General features: G+C 44.6%; 1 long non-coding RNA gene across 1 annotated transcript; it reads right to left on the reverse strand.

Moving 5' to 3' along the window:
• Window positions 1-425: 425 nt before the first annotated feature.
• On the reverse strand, window positions 426-5,168 carry LOC116378305 (uncharacterized). Its single transcript, XR_004212294.1, has 4 exons — window positions 5,097-5,168; window positions 3,787-3,945; window positions 3,668-3,710; window positions 426-498 (listed from the first exon to the last, which is right to left on the reverse strand). It is a non-coding gene; the product is annotated as an uncharacterized LOC116378305 (long non-coding RNA).
• Between the last annotated feature and the right edge of the window lie 1,540 nt (window positions 5,169-6,708).

A 6,708-nucleotide genomic window follows, 5' to 3' on the forward strand; every position in this document is an offset into this window, starting at 1 on the left:
CATCTGGACCACACTGTGACTATGTACAGAAACATCTGGACCACACTACACATAACCTTTTGGAGCGACTAGATCACTTCAGGTTAATATGGTTACCTTATCTGAAAGACGAGTTTAGGGAGGTAGAGGTAAAACAGTGACATCACACTGCTCTGTGTGTGTGTGTGTGTGTGTGTGTGTGTGTGTGTGTGGAATCAGCAGCTAATTTAACACCAACACATTCCTCACTATCACTCCTCCATCCAACAGCTCATTATTACACAGTTTGTGTGTGTCTTCATGTCTGTGTGTGTTTTAGTGTCTGCGGTTTATGAGCCGACAGTGAAGGTGTCATAGGTCTGTGAACAGAAGAAAGCAGCTGTGATCGTGTCATAGTGCATCAGTGCATTGATTGGCTGCTGTGTTTGTGAGTGGGCGGAGTCTCACCCTCGCTCCTTTGGCTGGGAAACACTGACAGGTGGAGCAGTCCCTACCACCGCACAACTCGGTCTGGTCGCCCTGGAAACCAAGTGAGAACACATACATCACTAAGACATCGGTGTGACATCACACCATCATCATCAACAGGACATGTCTTCAGTTCAGTGCAGATCTTTATTGTTCTATTGGAGGAAGTTCCTCACTTTCACATCATTATGACATCAACATGACATCAGTGTAACCACATCATGACTCATGCTAATAATGAGCCAATCAGACATTCATAAAGACTTCACTGATCTGATAAGATATCAACGTTGATTTATTTGTCACGTAACTTGCGTACTTCTGTAACAGCACTTCAATAGTTATTTTAACCCAAACCACCATATATTCCTAAACCTAACTAAGTAGTTTAGTTGTCTAAACCTAACTAAATGCTTCCCTGTGAAGACAGAAGTTTATTTTGAAAAGACTGTTTTCATGTAAGGACCAGAAACGTGTTGCTGAGTAGGAAAACACAAAAAATGAGGAGTAACTTTTAGTAAGATTTCTGACGACCCGTTTGTTTGAGGATAAGTTTTGCTAGTCCACCACTGGTAAGGTGGGCAGCAGTGGCGGCTGGTCAATAGAGGGCCATGGGGCCTGACCCCACAATGAGCCACACAAAAAAAATAAAAAAATAAAAAATAAATTATAATAATCATAAATTATACAAATTGTCAATATTTGTGTTTTTGAACTATGGAATGTACCCAGTAATATGTGTAAAATATGATATCTGCGTAAAATATATGCTTTTCCTGCTCGTGCTCTCCACCTGTGTGCACGACACGTCTCAGAACACGCAGCTAGGGGGCAAAATCGTTTTGGCCCAAAAGAGGCGGGTCTATGAAGCAGTTTAGCCAATAGCTGATTAAAGATATAAATGAGTGACATACAATTTAGCCAATCAGCGCCCTCAAATAGATTCAGCTATTCAGCTATATTTGGCCCCCCTAGCTGCGCGTTCTCGTCAGGAGAAGTCTCTACAGGCCAGCGCCAGCGCCAGCGCGAGCACTACTCCTCCAAGACCCGTTTGAGAGGAGAACTTTGGCGGAGATTCTGCAGCCAAAGAGCTGATATCAGATCAGCCTGACCTCACAATCAGACAGCAGGCTAGCAGGAAAGGGAAGCAGTACATGCGAAGCTTCTGTACTGGACCAGTAACAGGACCAGTAACAGGACCTGTTACAGGACCAGTAACAGGACCAGTTACAGGACCAGTGAAGCAGCAGGACAGTCAACACGTTTTCGGGTGTATTTTCTCTAACAGAGCGAGTTTTCTATGTTTTCAGGTGTGTCTTCTCCAGCAGTGTGTTTTGTATTTTAAGGTGTATTCTCTGTGTTCAGACAGTCAGGAATGTAAACACCGTGCAGAGAGAGAGAGAGAGACAAGCATCTCTGAGATTCTCAGGATGCAGACAGCTGACTTTGCATGTGTGTGTGTGTGTGTGTGTGTGTGTTCATCAGATAACATCCGTGACAATCATGCATCCATTTCTTGTGACCCACACAGTCTTTGAACAGTGTGAATGAGGACAGATGTGAAGCAGCTTCTGTTCATCAGATAGGAACCAAACCATCAGTTCTACAGTAAAACATCTGCAGCTGAGACAAAACAAGGTTGTTTTATATTGTAAATATAATATAAGATGTTTGTTAATGTAGACTTTATAATAAAACAAAGAAATCATGTTAAATTAATTAATGTGGAGTTTTTGATTATGGTAGTGAACCTTGACCCCTAATGTCCCCCTTCACACGTCCCACACTGAGGGACCCTGTGGGTGTTTTATTTACTCCGTGGGCCCCCAGACGGTGAGTTTCCCAGCATGCAGCAGTGTTTGTGTAGCGGCCACATTCTTGCAGCGTTGTGTAAACCAGGTTATCAGTCAGGCGTGTTTATCAGCAGGAATGTGGATCGCTCTGCTGTCACGACATTGTCCTGAAAGTCTGCTTCATCAAGCCTCCGTCAGGCCTCCATCAGTTATCCGTCACTCCTCCATCAGTCCTCCATCAGTCCTCCGTAAGCCCTCCATCAGTCCTCCGTCAGTCCTCCGTCAGCCCTCCGTCAGGCCTCCATCGGTCCTCCATTAGGCCTCCATCAGGCCTCTATCAGCCCTCCATCCTCCCTTCATCAGTCCTCCATGAGTCCTCCATCACGACCCTCAACAGAATCACAGAGACTGAAGAGACAAGTTTCTTCACCTCCGCAGGGTCATCTCTCCATCCTGTGTTCATCCTGGATCAGTAGTCCATCAGTCCTCCATCTTCTGATCAGTAGTCCATCAGTCCTCCATCTTCTGATCAGTAGTCCATTAGTCCTCCTTCTTCTGATCAGTAGTCCATCAGTCCTCCTTCTTCTGATCAGTAGTCCATCAGTCCATCATCTTCTGATCAGTAGTCCATCAGTCCATCATCTTCTGATCAGTAGTCCATCAGTCCTCCATCTTCTGTTCAGTAGTCCAGCAGTCCTCCTTCTTCTGACCAGTAGTCCAGCAGTCTTCCTTCTTCTGACCAGAAGTTCATCAGTCCTCCATCTTCTGACCAGTAGTCCAGCAGTCCTCCTTCTGATCAGTAGTCCATCAGTCCATCATCTTCTGACCAGAGTTTCTTTAAATTGATCTCTTGTGTTTCAATAGTCGGTTAATTATATTGTCAACAATTAACCTGAGGATCCAGGTATGATCCCTGAGGGACACCAGACTCAGGTGATCATTTTCCTCAATAATAATAATACTAAAACTAAATAAAAAGTGATCTCTGAAAAGTTGAAACTTGCTGTTTATTAAACAACCTGCAGAATCACTCAATGCAGCTCCTGATTGGTCGAACAGTTTCCTCCAGCAGCCAATAATATCGTTGATAAGAGGCAGTCGTGTTCGGTCCAAATTCATCACAGGAAGCAACAAAACAGCCAAACTATGACATCATGCAGGCAGGTGTCAAAATAAAGTCTGGTTAAGAGGATACTGAGTATTTCACACAGAACCTGATAATGAGATCTATAACACTCTGATCAAAAGGATCAATAAAGGCAGCAGAGCTGAGCATCATCCGAACATAAGAGAGGCATTAAGGTTCCTCTCTGCTCTCCTCTGATTGGACAGGAAGCCAGGACTTCCTGTCTGCAGGCTGAAGCGTGAGAGAGAGTCACATTTCACAATAAAATTCCAGCTTTAAAAGAGAGAGACGGTGAACTCACCCCGACAGCTGCTGGAGGAGCCGACAGGATCATCAGGAGGCACCTGGAGGATGAGACACACAGGTGAGTCAGGGGAGAGGTAGGTATCCGGACCAGCAGTGAGGTCACATCCTGTTTACCAGAGCCAGGTGGTGCTGCAGGGGAAGGAACAGGAAGTCAGCCGCATCTTCTCCTCTTGTGCTCACAGGAAGTCCCGCCCACTACGCAGCCCTGTCACTCTGACTCCGCCTCCGGGCCTTCTCTCAGCCGGTGAGGACGCTCTGACGCTGCTGGTCGTCCTGTAGAGACGCAGAGAGACAGAGAGACAGACAGACAGACAGACAGACAGACAGACAGACAGACGCAGAGAGACAGACGCAGAGAGACAGAGAGACAGACAGACAGACAGAGACAGACAGACAGACAGAGACAGACAGACAGACGCAGAGAGACAGAGACAGACAGACAGATGCAGACAGACAGAGAGACAGAGAGACAGACGCAGAGAGACAGACGCAGAGAGACAGACAGACAGACAGAGACAGACAGACAGAAACAGAGAGACAGACGCAGAGAGACAGACGCAGAGAGACAGAGAGACAGACAGACAGACAGACAGACAGAGAGATAGACAGACAGAGAGACAGACAGACAGACAGACAGACAGACGCAGAGACAGAGAGACAGACAGACAGAGACAGACAGACAGACGCAGAGAGACAGAGACAGACAGACAGATGCAGACAGACAGAGAGACAGAGAGACAGACTTAGTTTATCACAAAACAAGCTGAAGAAAATGTAAAGTCTCGTTTACAAGTTTCAAAAACACCCAGTCTCATTTCTGCCTCAGTGAGAGACAGACAGATGTTTCCACAGTCTCAAAGACTCCAGATGTTTATTGTGATGATGTTTTTCAGATCATCATGAAGTACTGAGGAACAACTTCAATGCACTTCAGTACTTCCTGCCCCTTTATACTTTACTTACTACTTAGAGCTTTTACTTTAAACTTCATCTTCCTCGAACAACAGTCACATGATGCTCAATGAATAATAATACAGATTAAAATGGATTATTATTCTGCTTAACGAGTTAAACTTCAATGCTTTAATACAACGTTGTGAACGCAGTACTTGTACTTGTAACGGAGTATTTGTACTCCGTAGATCACAGTGCAGAGATTCTGCTAAGGAGTCCGTGAACGCATCATCTGGTGTTATCGATGAGGTGATCATTGTAGTTTTTATAGTAGTAGTAGTAGTCGTACTAGTAGTATAAAGTCTGCAGGATGAAGTACTGCAGCCCAGTACTTGAGTAAAAGTACTCAGTTACTCCTCTCCTCCTCTTCACCTTCATCGGTAGCTCATTAACGTTAATTTACCTGCTGACGTCAGAGCTGAGTGGAGCTTAATTGACAGTTAATTGACGGACAGGTGAGGCTCACTTACCTGAAGGTCTCGCGCTTCGGTCCGGAGCTTCACGCGCTGTTCATGTCAGAGACGGAAAACTGAACTTTATCCGCTAAACTGAACCCGCAGCGCTGCAACACTACCGAGCGCGTCCGTCAGCGAGCGGGAGCGCGCACACACTTCCGGTCCCCGGGCTCCAAAATAAAAGCTGCTTGTCGATGCAGAAAAAAAAAAACGGGGTTAGTTGGCATATATACACGAGGTTAGTATATATATACAAAAATAAAGTACAAAAGTAGAATAACAGGAAAGGCGGAACAATGTAAATTAAGAGATTCATATCATAAGTGAAACAAAACCAATAACAAAGAGAGAAGTAAATGATTAAATACATAATTATACTATTCACATCCAGCTGTTGTTGATGGGAGGAAGTCTCTGGTGGTTCTGGTCCTGTTGATCCAGTTTACAGACTCTCAATACTTCAGGAGGCCGATGAAATGAATGTGATGCAGATGTTCAGACACAAAGAAGTTAAAAACTGATGAAGCTGGAGGAAATGTTCATGAAGAAACACTTGGTCTTTGTGGTGATATTTCCGAATTTATTAAAAATGAAATCTATAACAATGCATCATATTCAACGAGCAGATCAAATGTCCTCAAGATCAAAGTATAATAAATACTGAGATACCACAGTTTATATATTTGTATTGTGATATTTAAGTCAGGCTTGAAGAGAGTTACGTCAGGCTTTTATTTTGAAGAGTTGAGTCGGAAGTCCCTGTCAGAGAGTCGCGGATTTGACTCCTCTGTCAGTGGACTGTCTCTCTCTCCATCCCGCAGCAGGATCATCTGCACGGACCCCCGTCTGGACTCAACCGAACCGAACTGAGCCGAACCCTGCAAGAGGAGCCCATCACGAGCCGAGTCAGTTAGTCTCTGCTCAGCGGGGAGTCCGTCGGGATGGAGGCTCCGGCCGGCCAGAGGCCGAGCATCGTCCCGCTGCTGGTTCTGATGCTCTGCTGCACCGCAGCTCCGGGACACGGGGAGAGGGTGAGGGAACACACACACACACACACACACCGTGTGTGTGTGTGTGTAATACAAGTGTATTACAATTATGTCATTTTATTGTGAAAATCTGTGATCATTTTGGATTTTTAAAAATAATTAAAAGTCTCTGTGATCACATCCTGTTATCTGTGTGTGCGTGAGGCGTTACCAATAACTCTGATTTGATTAGTTCGATTCACCTGTTGCCTCACAGTGTGTGTGTGTCTGTGTGTGTGTGTCACCATGGTAACAGACATGTGTGTTTGAAGTCAGTGTTTGTTTTAATTGAGTTTTGTTTGTTTTATTATTATTATTATGATTACATTGTATTATATTATATTATATTAGTAGTAGTAATATAAGGTAGTAGTACTTTTCTTCAGGTCGGAAACCAGTGAAATATCCAGTGAGACACTTCACATGGTGGACTCAGATAATGACATGTTGAGTCCAGGGCCCCGTTCCTCGTACGTGGTTCAGCAAAGTCGATCAAATGTCCTATTAGCAGCCTAAATTAATGAGATGATTGATGTCAGGCTATGTCGGTTTCTCCAAGGCTGATCCTCTCAAACAGTCTTGTTAATTGGAACCAGACG

Source organism: Anarrhichthys ocellatus, unplaced genomic scaffold, assembly GCF_004355925.1.
Source record: "Anarrhichthys ocellatus isolate YVR2014 unplaced genomic scaffold, GSC_Weel_1.0 scaffold2373, whole genome shotgun sequence".
In the NCBI taxonomy this organism is placed as follows: Eukaryota; Metazoa; Chordata; class Actinopteri; order Perciformes; family Anarhichadidae; genus Anarrhichthys; species Anarrhichthys ocellatus.